Source organism: Stegostoma tigrinum, chromosome 20, assembly GCF_030684315.1.
Source record: "Stegostoma tigrinum isolate sSteTig4 chromosome 20, sSteTig4.hap1, whole genome shotgun sequence".
Classification (NCBI taxonomy): domain Eukaryota; kingdom Metazoa; phylum Chordata; class Chondrichthyes; order Orectolobiformes; family Stegostomatidae; genus Stegostoma; species Stegostoma tigrinum.
In genome coordinates, this window is record NC_081373.1 from 25437510 (window position 1) to 25455430 (window position 17921).

The following is a 17921-nucleotide window of genomic DNA, read 5'->3' on the forward strand; positions in this document are numbered from 1 at the left end:
GACAGATCAAGGAGGTGGGGTTGGAGCCAGAAAAGATGAGTGTAGGTGGGGAGTTAGGGAGGTGATATGTCAGTCCAGGAAGGATGGACAGGTCAAGGAAGCGGGATGAGGCTGGTAGGTAAGAGATGGGGGTGGGGTTTGAGGTGGGAGGAGTGGACAGATGGGAGGACAGGCTAGGGAGGCGGGTACGAGTTGGGCTCGTTTTGGGATGTGGTTGGGGGTGGGGAGATTTTGAAGCTTGTGAAGTCCACATTGATACCATTGGACTGCAGGGTTCCCCAGCAAAATACGAGATGCGGTTCCTGCAACCTTCGGATGGCATCGTTGTGGCGTTGCAGGAGGCCTACAATGGACACGTTGTTCCAAGGAGGGGGAGGGGGAGTTGGAGTGGTTCACACTGGGAGGTGCAGTTGTTTGTTGCGAAATGGTCCCCAAGCCTCCGCTTGGTTTCCCCAATGTAGAGGCGGCCACAACGGGAACAGCAGATGCAGTATACTACATTAGCAGACGTGCAAGTGAACATCTGCTCGAAGGTCTTCTTAGGGCCTGGGATGGGGGGGTGAGGGGGGAGGTGTAGGGGCAGGTGTAGCACTTCCTGCGGTTGCAGGGAAAAGTGCTGGGGGCGGTAGGGCTGGTGGTGAGCGTAGAACGGACAAGGGAGTCACGGAATGGTCCCTCCGGAAAGCAGATAGGGGTGGGGAGGGGAAAATGTCTTTGGTGGAGGGGCCGGATTGCAAATGGCAGAAGTGTCAGAGGATGATGCATTGGATAACTCAGTACTCTACTTACTTTGGTAAAAGGTCAAGTTCTGTATTCTGCAGATGCTTGTTAGTATTCTTATACATATGCACATTACTCCTCACCTAAGTTAAATTTAAAATGTTTATACAGTGCAGGTAGCAATGCCCATTTCAGAACTGAAGAGGAGTCATACTGGACTTGAAACATTAACTCATTTTCTCTCTCCACAGATGCTTTCAGACCTGCTGAGTTTTTCCAGTATTCTCTGTGCTGCTTTCAAGTTTGCAGGTTGGCTAAACGTGTTTGTAGGCCTAATGAAACCAGGGCCTGGAGGCCCAATTTGGAGCTGAACTTCATGCAACGTCAAACTGAAGTGGTACCATGCATCATCAACTCCTGAGATACTCATGTTGCTTTGTTCTGAGAATATTTTTACAAACCTCATTCCTGGAATGTGCCTGTCACTGCAAAGCCAACATTTGCTGCTCATCTCGAATTGGCATTGAGCTAAGTGGCTTGCTAAGCCATTTCAGAGGGCAATGAGAATGGAGTCACATGCAGGCCAGACAAAGTAAGAATGGTGAATTTCCATTCCTAAAGAATGTTGGTTTATCAGACGAATATTTACAACAACTGACAATGTTGTAATGGTCGCCATTTAATTAGCTTTTTAATCCCAGATTCTTACTGAATTCATATTTCACTATTTGCCATGGTAAGATTTGATACAGGATCGACCACAATCACTTTAAAATGGCATAGCATTTGTTACTAGTTTCTGTGTTTCTATATTCCCACAACATTGCTCTGTGGACTACTAGTCTACTGACAGTACCACTACCTCTCCTCTCGATTATGTCAGTGCCTGAGTGAAATGACTTCAGCTGGTGGCAGGTGGGAACTGAAATTGTATCATAAATACAGTTTCACACACAGGAGAAAGACAATGTGAAAAATCCATTTGAAGACAAATTTCCAGGACTCCAGGTGGTGGTGAACTGTTTCACGTGACAAATTACCAATAAGAAAATAATCCCTTATCGACTTTTCTTCACTTGTAGAGTAAACGTCTGTTTGTCATCAGGATGAATTTCAGATTGTTCCAGCAAAGTGTCAGCACAAATAAGAAGGGATGATTGGCTTTGTTCTCTGTTTGAGAAAAATCATGAGAAGCAACCTACATTACTTGGACAGCAAGATTAACTAAATCAGGAAGGTTCCAGTGACAACAAAGTTCTCTGATCAACTTACAACATCCATCACTGTGAATAATATGTACAATACCCCTGCTTTATAAAATGCTAGAAGGTGATCCTTCATAGTTAAGGTCATCTTGCATGATTAAAACCTGGTTTCTGGGTGTAACTGAGGTAATTCCACTGACTATTGTTGAGAAAGCATGTTACTTGATCTTTAAGTATGGTCGCTAGGGTACATTCCATTCATCAGAGCAATAATTATATTCTGTGTTTACATTTGTTCTGGTAGATTAGTATACAAAAGCAATTATAGGCACAAAGACACACGATAACTCAACATAAATTTCACCATTTGTAATAAAGCTGCCAACTGTCTAGTTGGATTACAAAAATGACCCTCTAGGTTATTTTTATATTTACTTTTTTAAGAATAGTTGTCCAACTGTTGAGCGTAAATAGGTTATATGTTATCAATTGAGGACAAGATTTTTTTATTGCAACTGTTTTAGTATTTTAAAAAAATCCCTTTGTAAAATTAATAGAAATGCCTTAAATGTCCTGGTACACTGTCATATCTCTCAAATATCCTAAGATAGTATATTTTACTTTATATAGGTAAATGTTGGGGATGATACAAATTCAAGCAAACAAACAGCGGCTGAATTAGTGAACAAACAGCCTATACATGATAAATGTTAGTCAAGTTATAGGGAGAACTCCTTGATCTTGAAATTATGCCATAGAATCTTTAATATCATGACCTCAAGAACAGGCAGATAGCTTCAAACCAAATGTTAAATCAACCTGCTAGCATACCAACATTGCTACTTCCAGATACCATGGTCTGAATCTTAAGTTGATTTATTTAAGTCCGAGTTGTGCTGGGGTTTTGTTTGGACATTTTTTCACCAACCTAGCAGATTTTTACTCTTAGCAAACTCGTTATATTAGTTACTTACTGAGTGCCCCTCTAGCATGTCTCACCCCATTTTTATCACATACTCTTCCTGAAATCACTTGCTGGTCAGCGGACACCCTTCAGTCTGTGCCATCTTGCAAAGGCCCTGTGCGCCTAGATAAATGTTGACAATGAGGCGTTGCTCCTCACCAGCAATGTCATGGCTCAGCAATCCCAAAGCCACAATCGATCACAGCTGGCATAGCTGACACTCCCTTGCACATACAACCTCATTTTGTCTCTCTCCATTGCTGATATTTAACCACCAGGCCACACTTTCACCTGTCTCTACACCCTCTAAGTCAATGCTATCCTATCTCCAATGCCCATGGTAGATCTACAGTTTGTTATCGTTCAGTAGGGGAACATCACATGCAAGTAGTTGGACAAATACAGAAACCAGTAGAGTCTGATGTTTGTCCTGACGATGCGGAAATCTGATTTGCATTAAGAACAAAGGTCAATTTACAGCCCACGATTGTTCATTACACCCAGCTCTCTTCTCTTGGAACTGGGCATAGGTGAGGTTCTGTCTGCCTTGTTGCATCTAATGCAGTTGTACCCTGTCACGGACAGAGTTAGGTTCCTCCTCCCCATGAAGACTGTTCCTGTTCCCCCAGTACTTCAACATCTACCACATCACCTGCTGCAACTGTGCGGAGCACAGCAAGCTAGGGTGATATGACACACTCTGTCCAGATGATACTGGAGGTTCCAAGAACAGCAGAACTGCATCTCCAGTAGCCCTATCATCCAATCTACTGAGGCCTGGTTAAAGCACAGACGGACTGCAAGGGCATGGGCTTCAAGACTCTGGCAGAATTAAGTATCCGGAGTGCCCACAGACAAACCCCAAACTGGAACTTTATCAGCCCCATGACTGACCGTAGTCCTCCCATGCCCCATTAAAGAGTGTTACCTCCTGACTTTGACACATGTTCACATGACTGAAGCGCATAGTGTAAACTGCTGACACGTCACAGGTATCATATTGATATAGTCCAATGTCACACTGACATGTGCATCTGCTTGATTGTTCAGTGCTCCCCATCATAACAAACTACCTCCTGAAGACCATATGTTTCAAGGAAATAACATGAGGCACACAAAGGCTAGCAGGCCACAAGTCTGTGCTAACGTCAGCAAGTGGGCATGAAGAAAGCCATGTGAAGTATACAGAGTAAATGCAAAGTGAGCGAGTGTTAAGAAAGGGAGCTGAGAGCCATGAGATGCAACCTATGCAGATGCATGAGGTACATGTGAGATATTGTGTGCACAATGAACTGGAGGAAGCACACAGGTCATAAGTGCTCCTGTGCTCCAAACTGCTGAAGAACTGAATTGTTCAGAGAATTTTTCTGAGAGCAGACATGCTGATGTGGCAAGCCTGGTAGCTTGCCTATGCCAACTTGCAAAGTAACAAAATCCCAAGAAGGATGGTGGGTGTGGACATTGTTCTGAAGAAGCAGTTACATTATGGCCAGTACAAGCATTCGATGAGCTGCAGCTGCCAGGTAACTGCTCTGAATTACTTGGTGGGAAATTGCGCCATCTAGTTTTTCATTGGACAAGAGGATAATTGGAAGTGGTGCATCATTAGGCGAGTTGGGGCTTTAATGCAATGCAAAAGACATGGACACAAGGTTGTTGTCATTCAAGGATGACTTTCTGAAGTTACCATGTAAGGTTTACGGACAAATCAGGAAAACGTTTCTCAACATCGAAGATATATTTATAAAAAAATCCTCACCATATTTTCCTTCATTTCTTGCCATTGCTCACATCACATTAGGGAAGGTAAAATTGGAGTCTATGCTCCAACTTGGGAAAGAAGGCAACTACAAAGCAAATTGAATTTAACCCAACTTACATTGAGAAAACAAAAGTGTGGAGCTGGATAAACACAGCTGGCCAAGCAGCATCTTAGGAGCACAAAAGCTGACATTTCAGGCCTAGGCCCTTCTTCAGAAAAGATGAAGTTCAGATGTTTATCAATATCTAAAAGTTTATCAACATCAAAAAAAGGAGGTAGATTCTGGGGAAATTGTACTGGAAGCACAAGACTTAGGTTTGTCTTCAGAAAGTGGCAATCAAGTTGAAGGACATAGTAGGAAATGTAGATGCTGGAGAATCTGAGATAACAAGGTGTAGAGCTGGATGAACACAGCAGGCCAAACAGCATCAGAAGAGCAGGAAGGCTGATAGTTACATGATGGCCAGGAAATTGCACCATCTAGTTCTGAAGAAGAGTCTGGACCCAAAATGTCAGCCTTCCTGCTCCTCTGATACTGCTTGGCCTGTTGTGTTCATCCAGGTCTACACCTGGATATCATGGAAGTTGGAAGTATGTCTTGAACTGCTTTTTGGTTTATATCCCTTTAGTGTGTTTTCTAAGTTTCAATATTTCACACAGAGATGGCCACACAAGTGAAAACTGACAAAAGATATGCAGGAGGAGAATCATTAACTTTTATAAAGTAGAGCTACAGAATTTATGGAATAAGTTGTATTTTCTCACGCTATGGGCTGAATATTATTCTTTTAGCTGTGTATCAGTTGCATTGGGTTTTTAGTGTTTCTCTCCATGATGCCAAGCAAATTTTACTGACATCTTACCAAACCCACATTATACCTTCCACCCCACCTCATGGCACACCACTTGTTCAATTCTAGCCCCATTCTACAATTTACTTGACTCAGAACACTTCACCAATGCTGGAATATCCTGAAATGCACTAGCATCCTAACCATCTATAAAAGGCCATTGTGTACTTGGACAAGCAGTGTTAGTCCAGAGCTGTCTGGCACAATCCCTGGCATTTGCCTTGTATGGTGAAATGTGCTCAGCCCTCAGCTACAGAGTTTACCACTCTGAGACAACATCTTGAGGTCTAAAGAATTTTTTCCAATCTTTTTTGCAATTTAGATCCTTTACGCCATGAGTGATTAGGTGACAGTCAGTCCTATGGGGTAAAGGTGTATTATACATAAAATTATCATTTGGGAATTTGGATTTTTCAAAGACAGACAAAAAGCTTTTAGTTTCAGTGCTTTAAAATTAAGTTTTTTAAAAATTTTATAAAATTGAAAAGGTCAGAAAGCCATTTTGAAAAGAGATCTAAAGGTATAACTTCCAAGAAAGCATAAGACTTAGTCGAAGACTAACCAGACACAAACTGTGTTGAATGATGAAGTGTTTAAACTGCCTTGTATGTTCTTAAATGTATTGAGGATTCCTCACAGCCTTTTAGGCAGTACGTTCCACATGTCCACCAACCTTTGGGTGAAAATGAAATTCCTTAAATTCCCTCTAAACCTCCTGTTCCTTACCTTAAAACTGTTTTTGACCCTTCTACTAAAGAGGAAGAGTTTCTCTCTATGGCCCTCAGAACTTTACACACCTCAATTAGATTCTCTTTCAGCTTCCTCTGCTCTAAGGAAAACAACCACAGCCTATCTAGTCTCTCTTCACGGATGGGAAATTTCAGGCGAGGCAACATCCTGGTGAATGTCTTCTGCACCCTCTCTACAGCAATCACATCCTTCCTAGTGTGGCAACCAGAACTGCACAATACTCCAGGTGTGGCCTGAGTAAACATTACAAACCGCTCCTTTATAACCTCCTTGCTCTTGTATTCAATATCTTGACTAATAAAAGGTAAATATTCAATTTGCTACCTTGACTACCTTATCTATCTGTCCTGCTGTCTTCAAGAATCTATGGACATTCACGCCAAAGTCCATCTGGTCTTCTACACTTCCTAGATTCCTACCATTATACATGTACTCCCTTGCCTTATTAGTCCTCCCAAAAACTCCCACTTCAGGATTAAATTTCATTTATTACTATTCAGCCCACTTGGGTTGGTCCAATTTTTACTGCAATGAATCAAAGGCAGGGATGGATTATGATGAAGTGGATGAAAATTAGTGGTGATACAGTAGCAGGACAGATGCTGAGGTGCCACAGTGAGTAAATAGGAAGTGCTTGGGAGAATGAGGTGAGTGAGAGCGGTTAAGTACAGATGATGCACACAATACTGAGGGTTGCCTTGGTGAGTCACATGCGCAGTAGCAGAATTAGAATGAAGGCTGCCATGTGAATGAAAAATAGCAGAAAGACGGTGGCATTTAATATGGTAGCAGAAGATCATTGACCTTGAGGTTGCAGACTTGTTTGCCAAGCCGATGTGTTTGATTGCAGACATTTTGTCACCCTGCTAGGTAACATCATCAGTGGGCCTCCAGTGAAGCATTAATGTTCTGTCCCACTTGTTATTTATATGTCATGGTTTGGTATTACTTCCAGTTCTATTTTTCAGTGGTTTGTACATCGGGTCCAGTTCAATGTGTTTGTTGATGAAGTTCTATCAGGCCTCCAGGAATTCCCGAGCATGTCTCTGTTTGACTCGTGCTATTATGGATGTACTGTCCAATTTTCTCAAAAACTTTAGATCATTGACTTTCCTTTGGCCATTCCAATTCACTTGCAATTTGGGGCTAAGATGTCTCAGTCTGCCTGCATGGCCGCCTGTGATGGTCAGCTAGAATAAAGTATGGCCCTTTTCTTCACGTCTACTAATACTTCCAAGTTCCTGTGCACGAAGTAGGAAGCAAACTTCCCTTTCCGTTCGGCCATGTGATTCATAATAATGTTCAAGCACAACAGTATGATTAGTCAATCCTGGTTTGCAGCATCAGAAGTGGCATGTAGCTAGTCTTTAAATATAAGACCATAAGACATAGGAGTGGAAGTAAGGCCATTCGGCCCATCAAGTCCACTCCACCATTTAAATCATGGCTGATGGGCATTTCAACTCCACTTCCCTGCACTCTCCCCGTAGCCCTTGATTCCTTCTGAGATCAAGAATTTGTCGATCTCTGCCTTGAAGGTATCCAATGTCCCAGCCGCCACTGCACTCCATGACAATGAATTCCATAAGCCCACCACTCTCTGGCTGAAGAAATGTTGTCTCATTTCAGTTTTAAATTTACCCCCTCTAATTTTAAGGCTGTGCCCACGGGTCTTAGTCTCCCCGTCTAACGGAAACAACTTCTTAGCGTCTACCCCTTCTAAACCATACATTATCTTGTAGGTTTCTATTAGATCTCCCCTCAACCTTCTAAACTCCAATGAGTACAATCCCAGGATCCTTAGCCATTCATCATACATTAAACCTACCATTCCAGGGATCATCCGTGAGAATCTCCGCTGGACACGCTCCAGGGCTAGTATGCGCTTCCTGAGGTGTGGGGCCCAAAATTGGACACACTATTCTAAATGGGGCCTAACTAGAGCTTTATAAGGCCTCAGAAGCAAATCACTTCTTTTATATTCCAACCCTCTTGAGATAAACGACAAAATATGGGTGCCAGATGAGTGAAAGATAGAAGGCTCCAGCTGAGGTAAGTAATCTCTCTCTCCAGCTGTATAGTTACCCAATAAAGCTGTCCAAGAGCCCGGCTGTATTATCAATGAGGCAAGAGCAGAAGATTATATGAGTTACATTGTTACAGACTATGTCGGACCAGGTACCACGAATTCAAATAATGTGCTCAAGTAAACATTAACAGAAAAGGGGAACATTCCACCCAAAAGAAGCAGACCAAAAATTCGGAGCCTTTCAAATTTTCGCCGACTTTTATCACTCATTACATTCTGTTTCAGACAACACCAAAATCTTTGTCTCAATTCTCTTCCTTCATAGAAAACTCCCAGTAAAAATACTTAAAAGGCAGCCACAACTAAAACAAGAAATAACCTATACAAATTTTGATACAAAGACCAGTTAAAGTCCTACACTTCCATTATGTTGAACATTTGCAAACTAGATATTTGAAAACCAGAAAACGTCTATATGAGCATTGTGAATAATGATGCAAGGCACAAGGTACGTGCAGCCTAAATTAAAGGCTACTTTGATTGTCACATGTACCAAAATACAGTGAAACGTTTTGATTATGGGCAGCACAGGTAGATCATAGTAAGCAAAGATGTACAGATCAAAAAGATTTAGACACAGGTTACATTGCACAAAGCGTGCGCTAGACCAGATCGGCATTATTTTTGGCTAGACAGTCCATTCATCAGTCAAATAACCGCCAGGAAGAAGCTGTTCCTGAACCTGCTGGTGCATGTGTTCAGGCTTCTACATCTTCTAACCAGCAGGGAGTGCACTATGCTGCAATACTCTCATACAAATGCAATTTGAACAATGGTTCTGGTATTTATCAGTTTCACAAGTAGTCATGAAAACACCAATTACTTCACTGCGATAGCAATCATACTGGTTATAAACTATCAAGCTTTGGAATTTAAAGTGCTGCTGCTTGTTGATTAGTTTATTTTTAATTCCAATTAAAAGCTATGCCATTTGAGATTTTAAGAAATTGCTTAAAGGGGCTATTGTGTTTATGAGCAAATCTTGTTCAAATACAACATTTCAAGAGTAAATAAATTGGTTTGACAAGCTGTACTAGGCCAAGCTTCTTTCTCATAAATAAAAATGATACTAGTATCAGAGGTAATGGGAACTGCAGATGCTAGAGAATTCAAGATAACAAAGTGTGGGGCTCGATGAACACAGCAGGCCAAGCAGCATCTTAGGAGCACAAAAGCTGATGTTTCGGGCATAGACCCTTCACCAGAAAAGGGGGAACGAGGAGAGGATTGTGAAATAAATAGGGAGAGAGAGGGAGGCGGACTGACGATGGATGGAGAGGAGGGTATGGGTGGGGAGGTAGGGAGAGGATAGGTCATCCAGAGAGGACAGACAGGTCAAGGGGGCGGTTTGAGGTTAGTAGGTAGGAATTGGAGGTGTGAGGAGGGGATAGGTGAGAGGAACAACAGGTTAGGCAGGTGGGGATGAGCTGGGCTGGTTTTGGGCTGCAGTGGGTGGAGGGGAGATTTTGAAGCTTGTGAAGTCCACATTGATATCATTGGGCTGCAGGGTTCCCAAGCGGAATACAAGTTGCTGTTCCTGCAACCTGCAGGTGGCATCATTGTGGCACTGCAGGAGACCCAGGATAGACATGTCATCTAAGGAATGGGGAGGTTGAAATGGTTCACGACTGGGAGGTGCAGTTGTTTACTGCAAATCGAGCATGGGTGTTCTGCAAAGCGGTCCCCAAGCCTCCGCTTGGTTTGCCCGATGTAGAGGCAGCCACACCGTGTACAGCGAATGCAGTATACCACACTGGCAGATGTGCAGGTGAATCTCTGCTTGATGTGGAAAGTCATCTTGGGGCCTGGGATGGGGGTGAGGGAGGAGGTATGGGGGCAGGTGTAGCACTTCTGCGGTTGCAGGGGTAAGTGCCAGGTGTGGTAGGGTTGGTGGGGACTGTGGAGCAGACAAGGGAGTCGCAGAGAGAGTGGGCTCTCCGGAAGGCAGACAAGGGTGGGGTGGGAAAAATGTCTTTGGTGGTCGGGTCGGATTGTAGATGGCGGAAGTGTCGGAAGATGATACCTTGTATCCGGAGGTACGTGAGGACTAGGGGGATTATTGCGAGGGTGGGGTGTGAGGGATGAAGTGCCACCTCATGCTCCCGGGAGGAGCTCGAACAGTTCATCCATTTCAACAGCTTCCACCCCCACCTCAAGTTCACTTCTACCATCTCCAACACATCCCTTACCTTCCTGGACCTTTATGTCTGCATCTCAGGCAACCACCTAAAAACCATGTCCATTTCAAGCCCACCAACTCCCACAGCTACCTGGAATACACCTCCTCCCACCCACCTTACTGCAAAAATTCCGTCCCTATTCCCAATTCCTTTGCCTCTGCCGCATCTGCTCCCAGGAAGAGGCAATCCACTCCCGCATATCCCAGATGTCCAAGTTCTTCAAGGGCCGCAACTTTAGCCCCGCAGTGGCCAAGAACGCCCTCGACCGTGTCCCCCGCATTTCCCACACCTCATCCCTCACACCCCACCTTTGCAATAACCCCCCTCAAGAGAATCCCCCTAGACCTCACATACCAGCCTACCAAGCTCCGCATACAACACATCATCCTCTGACACTTCCGCCATTACAATCCGACCACACCACCAAAGACATTTTTCCCTCCCCACCCTTGTCTGCCTTCCAGAGAGACCACTCTCTCCACGACTCCCTTGTCCGCTCCACACTCCCCTCCAACCCTACCACACCCGGCACTTTCCCCTGCAACCTCAGGAAGTGCTACACCTGCCCCCACACCTCCCCCCTCACCCCCATCCCAGGCCCCAAGATGAATTTCCACATTAAGCAGATGTTCACCTTCACATCCACCGGTGTGGTATACTGCATCCGCTGTACACGGTGAGGCTTCCTCTACATTGGGAAAACCAAATGGAGGCTTGGGGACCGCTTTGCAGAACACCCACGCTCAGTTCGCAGTAAACAACTGCACCTCCCAGTCGTGAACCATTTCAACTCCCCCTCCCATTCCTTAGACGACATGTCCATCCTGGGTCTCCTGCAGTGCGATAATGATGCCACCCGCAGATGCAGGAACAGCAACTCATATTCCACTTGGGAACCCTGCAGCCCAATGGTATCAATGTGGATTTCACCAGCTTCAAAATCTCCCCTCCCCCCACTGCATCCCAAAACTAGCCCAGCTCGTCCCCGCCTGCCTAACCTGTTGTTCCTCTCACCTATTCCCTCCTCCCACCTCAAGCCGCACCTCCACTTCCTACCTACTAACCTCATCCCACCCTCTTGACCTGTCCGTCCTCCCCAGACTGACCTATCCCATCCCTACCTCCCCACCCATACTCTCCTCTCCACCTATCTTCTCCTCCATCCATCTTCAGTCCGCCTCCCCCCCCTCTCCCTATTTATTTCAGAATCCTCTCCCCATCCCCCCTTTTCTGATGAAGGGTCTATGCCCAAAACGTCAGCTTTTGTGCTCCTAAGGTGCTGCTTGGCCTGCTGTGTTCATCCAGCCCCACACTTTGATGCTAGTGTCAGAGTCCTTTGGTTCAGCAAAACTGTGCCTTCATACAACCTCAACAGGAGATAGTATTTTAATGTAAATATGTTACTTTACATGAAATGATCACTGTAAATTAGAGGCAAATCAATATTCGTTCAAAAGCATCAATTTAATTTGTAACACAAATTCATCAACAAAACATTTTATGCAAGTTGTTTAATGGATACTTACTATTGCCTCAACTTCTCAAGATCTTCCTAACATGCCCATTAAGCCCTCTCAGGACATCATGCTCAGTTTCTAGTTTCTACATTTCTTTTGTCAGACTAAGACTTACAAGGTTTATCACTTACATGGAAGCAGCTGTAAAGAATGAAAAATGCACAAATGCCATTCTAAAGTCATAAACATTTCTATTACTGTTTTCAATCAATTTAAGTGGCTGTATCCTTTTAAAAGTATCTGTCACTTGTGTAAGGAACCTGTATAACCCGCAAGTCCAAAATATGCTAGGAACTTGCTTATTCCAACTGAAATATGATGGGGTTAACACAGCTTGTCAGGGCCTAATAATACCAAATTGGTAAATCCCATGGTTAAATGTATCAGCAAGGGATAAAGGCGTTCAAAGATTAGTAATGGGACATATCATGTATTTAACGAAATATTTAGTTTTATATAATTGAGGAAAAACCATATTTTAATGTAACAACTGTACATGAAATAGAAAACAATGCATTAAAGTTTAAGACCAGCCACACAGATGAGAAATTTAATGAAATATTTGCTATGTTGGCAGAGACTGAGGTTTCCACAGGATTGCACCCCTTCACAAATCAGACTTTAGTCACTACCAATATATTTTTGATTCTGACCATTGTCTTTCTTTTAAATTAATGCATCTGGTTACAAGATGAGTTATCACAAAGCATTATCGTGTCTTTTCAGTAAATTACAAAAGTTGAGAGGTCAATTAGAATGGAGATTTTAGATAAAGAAATTTCAACCATTTCAAGCATCACGATTTGTTTCCAATCTCTTCCAACGAGATTAGGGAAATTTAACACTTTGGGTCTGAGTAAGGGTTGGACAAAGCCAGGTAAAATAGTTAATTAAGATTCCATTGGCACAGGTGTAACTATTGAAAGGAAAATATAACCACATATTTCTTGTCACGAGTGGAAAAAGAGTTATTGAATTCAGAAGAGGAAGGCTGCACATTGATTTGAATGATGTAGAAATAATTCATGCAAGTTCTTAGACTCTTGAACACCAATCTTGGTGCACATGCACAGTCTGGCTAGTTGGGCATTAACCTATCAAGATTAGATTCAAGTTTCAACGTCACTCATAAAAGGATAAAGGATTCATCATATACAATGCAGTTACGTGCAGGCATGTCATCACAACTGTACTTATGCACACCTCTGCCATTTCCTCAGTTACTCCATAGTGGACAAAAATTGCACATAAGAGGAAATGCTTACTTTATGTTACTATGAGCAAGACAAGGAAAATGCGCTGATGGGAGAAGTGAGAGTCCAATCGTAGTTTGTACTTTCTTTCTGATGACGAGTCACTGGACTTGAAATGTAAGCACTGTTTTCCTCTCTATAGATGCTACCAGACCTGCTGTGTCTCTCCAGCACAGTCTGTTTCAGTTTTCCACATGCACGGTTTATTGTTTTTATTCGTATTTCATCTCAAGCTACTCTCAACTCACTAACTCAACACACCCAGAGCAAATATTTAACAGCAAATATATCACTGCACTGTGCTAATGCTGTCTTCATGATCTTTGTCTGTTTTACATTTCACAAGGTAATTCCCAGGAACCAGGGCCACCTCTCCATAGAACTTAACAGTGGAATTAGGCCAATTGACGCTTCAATGCTGTGCTGTCAGTTAGTTGTTAACTAATCTGGCATTTTTAACTCCACTTGCTTGATTATCCTCATAACTAGCGTCTACAAAGAAAATACCTGACTTGCCTTGAATAAATTCAAAAACCCTAACATCACTGTTTTCTGGGGAACAGAATTCAACTTACTAATTAAATTCTGCAAAATGAGATTTCTTCTCCTCTCTACAAAAGAGACCTCATTCTTAAACCGTATCCTTTCTTTCTGGTCTGGATAACTGGAAGCGTCCTTTCAGCATCCATCCTTTTGTGTTCCCTCAGGATCTTCCATGCTTTGATAAGATCACCTGTCGTGTTCCTGAACTTCGAAAGATACAGGCCCAACCTTAAGAGATAAGCTTTTCCTTCCACCAGGAATGAGTTGAGTGAATCTTCCTTGAATTGTTTCTAATGCAATTTTACTTATTTTCAAGTAAGGAGGCCAAAACCGCGCATAGTAATCTAGATACGGTCTCACCAATGCCCTGTACAGGGGCAATAAAGCTAGCACCTTTTATATTCATTAAATTTGCAATAAGCAACATTTCATTTACTTTCCTAATCTCTTGCTGCATCTGCAACCTTTCCTAATTCATGTAACAAGACACCGAGGTCACTCTCTACTAGAGAAACGTAATCTTTCTCTCCTTAAATAAATGTTACTTTTCTATTCCTCTTCTCAAAATTGTCAATATGTTCCCACACAATGCCCCATCTGCCAATTTTCTGCCTACTCATTTAACCTGTCCATCTCCATTTGGACCTTCTAGCTCCCCTGAAAAAATTCCTATTTGGGTGTGATCAGCAAATTAACTGACGTACATTTGGCCCCTTCGTGGAAGTCATTGATATAGGCTGTAAACAATTGAGGTCCCAACACAAGACCCCAATGGCATTCCACTTGTTTTCTCTTGCCACATGAAAAGACATTTATGACTACTCTGCTTCTTGTTAAGCTAACTAATTCTCTCGGCATGATAGAACGTTACCACCTACACCGTGAATACTTGTGATGTTTGGTAACCCAAGATGCAGCATTTTTTTGAATGCCTTTTAGAAATCCAAGTTTTGAGTTTCCACTTTATCTGCCTTTAGATCTTTGAAACATTCTAACAAATTAGTTAAACATGGCTGCCTTTTCACAGTCATGTTGACTCTGCTTAATGTCTCCACATTTATTTTCCCATTGAATAATTCCCCAGACTCAAGAAGGTCAATACTAGTTTCGGTTATACTTTTCCTCTGGTTATTGCACAAATTGCTACCCTGCTGGACTACTTTACTGCTTCCTTTGATTTACCACATCTCTTCTTGCATGATTCACTCACCTCCACTATTTAAAGACTGCTCTACCACAATGGCAGAGGTAGGAAGATGGATGAGGTTCTACAAGTAGATTTCAGAAATTAGGAAGTAAAAAGCAGTTCTTGATAAGGAGCAGTTAATAGGATTACTCCAGTGCCAGATACTTCAAGTCAAAAGGATCGATCAATTGAATGCATGACTGGAGAAGTGGCAGAGTCAGGACCACATCAGATTTCTGAGGCTTTGGGGCAAGTTGGACGTGTACAAACTAGTCAGGTTACATCTTAACTGGGCTGGGACTAAGACTTTACCTACACTGCAAAATTCCATGACTCAAACAAGAAGATAAAAATAATGTATTTAAATATTTTACCAGAGAACAATGAGTAAGGGTGAGAAATTATACATGGAGGGGGAAAGAAACTATGCTATTTGCAAACTTAGAAGCAGAGTACAAAAAAAGGGCCTGGAAATACATATGCAAGATGAATTTAGATGCAGTCTTTTTGCAATCACGAAACCACAAATATTAAGTGGATTGTATTAATTGGCTCTCACAACTCATACTCTGTATTTTAAAGGAGTTGGAGCAGGTGATTATTGGTTCCAAAGAGTCACATTGAACTCAAAACAACAATTCTGCTTATCTCTCTAATACGCTGCTCGACCTGTTGAGTTTTTCCCCAGCAGCTTTTTGATTTTCAGATCGCCAGCATCCATAATGCTTGGCTCACTTTGGGAGATGATAATGAAGTGGTAATGTCACTGAACTAGTCGTCCAGGGCCCTGGCTAATATTGGAGGAACGTGCATTTGAATGCAAATGGTAGATTTGAATTCAATAAAAATTCACAATTTAAAGCTTGCTTAATGGTAACATTGACAATTGTTGGAGGTGATTACAAAAGATAGGATTTTATGGCCATTTAGAAAGGTAAAAATTGATTAGGGATAGTCAGCATAATTTTGTGCAAAGAAAATTGTGCCTTACAATTGAGTTTTTTAAGGAAATTACCAAAACGATGGATGAGGGTAAAGGGTGCTGTGTATGTGGAAGTGGTGAAGGATGTGGGTAAATTACAATTGTTAAAAGACACGTGGATAGATACATGGATAGGAGAAGTTTTGGAGAGATAATGGGCCAGGAGCAGGCAGTTGAGACCAGTTTAGTTTGGGATTGTGTTTGGCAGGGACTGGTTGAACTGAATGGTCTGCTTCCATGCTGTATGACTGTCGTAAAAGCCCATCTGATTCAAAAAATATCCTTCAGCTGAAAAAAAAACTGTTGTCTGAACATGGTCTACATGTGATTCCAGACCCACAGCAATAAATCACCTGCTGTTAGCTTCTGAAATGACCATTAAGCCACTCAGTTCAAATACGGTTAGGGTTGAACAAGATATTTTGCACAAGATGCCAGCGATACCCACATTTCATACAAGAATAAAAGAAGAAAGGAAACATTGGTTCTCATAGCAAACAGGTAGACTGAAAAAGGAGGTAACTTTGCAATTGCAAAGGACCTTTGAAAACAGTATAGTCATTCTGCTCCATTTTAGTCCTGTTATTCCAAGGAACAGGTCAACAGTGTTTGGAATACTCTCATATTTACCTGGATGAATGCCACACAAACACCACCAAGAGGCATGACATCATTCACAACAGAGCAGCCCACTTGATTAGCACCACAACCAACCATTCAATCTCCACCACTGTTGCAGCACCTTACGCCATCTCTGAAATGAACTAGCAATTCACCAAGACTCCTCAGACAGTACCTTCAAAACCCACGACCACTACCATCTGACAGGATAAGGGCAGCAGATATATGGATTACAATCACCTGCACATTGCCCTCCAAGCCAGTCACTATCCTGAATTGGAAACATATCACAGTTCTTTCAGTTTCGTTGGGTCAAAATCATGGAATGCCTCCCCAACAGCATTATGGGTCTACCCATAGCATACAGACTCAGCAATCCAAGAAGAAAGCTCACAACGACATTCTAAAGGACGGATAATATATTCTGGCCCAGCCAATGGTAGCCACATCTCTTACAAGAATAAAAAAATTTGAGGAACTTAAAGGTTAACAAGTATGTCAAAACTTCAAGGACAGAGTAGAAAACCAATTTTGAGAGAAGTAATTTGACAAAAAGGAAATGTTGTTCAAAAGGCACACAAACAGTAAAAGCCTATTATTAAGTGGAGAGTTGTGAGATATACACATTGAGTCATATGACACAGCTGAGGTATGATTCAGAGTGGCTTCAACACCATAACAGCACAACGTGTTTGTAATGTCCAAGCTGGTTTTAAGAGCTACCATACACCCCGTAGATGCACAGTTTTGTTGCCGAATTCCAAACAAACGCCAGCTAAAATTTCACTGATGACAGCTTCGTAGTAGGACGAATATCTAACAATGAGTCAAAATACAAAAGGGAGACAGAGGGCTTGGTGACGTGATACAAGGAGAACAACACCTCTTCCAATGTTGGCAAAACTAAAGAACTGACCGCTGACTTCAGAAAGGAGAACACACCCCCCATCTACAATCAACAGAACTGGAGTTAGATTAGATTACCTACAATGTGGGAGCAGGCCCTTCGGCCCAACAAGTCCAGACCGCTCCTTGGAGCATCCCACCCAGACCCATCCCCCTATAACCCACACAGCCCTGAACACTACGGGCAATTTAGCATGGCCGATCCACCTAGCCTGCACATCTTTGGACTGTGGGAGGAAACCGGAGCAAACCCACGCAGACACTGGGAAAACGTGCAAACTCCGCACAGACAGTTACCCAGGACTGGAATCGAACCTGGGTTCCTGGTGCTGCGAGGCTGCAGTGCTAACCACTGAGCCACCGTGCCGCCCTGTTGAGAGGATGGAGAGTGT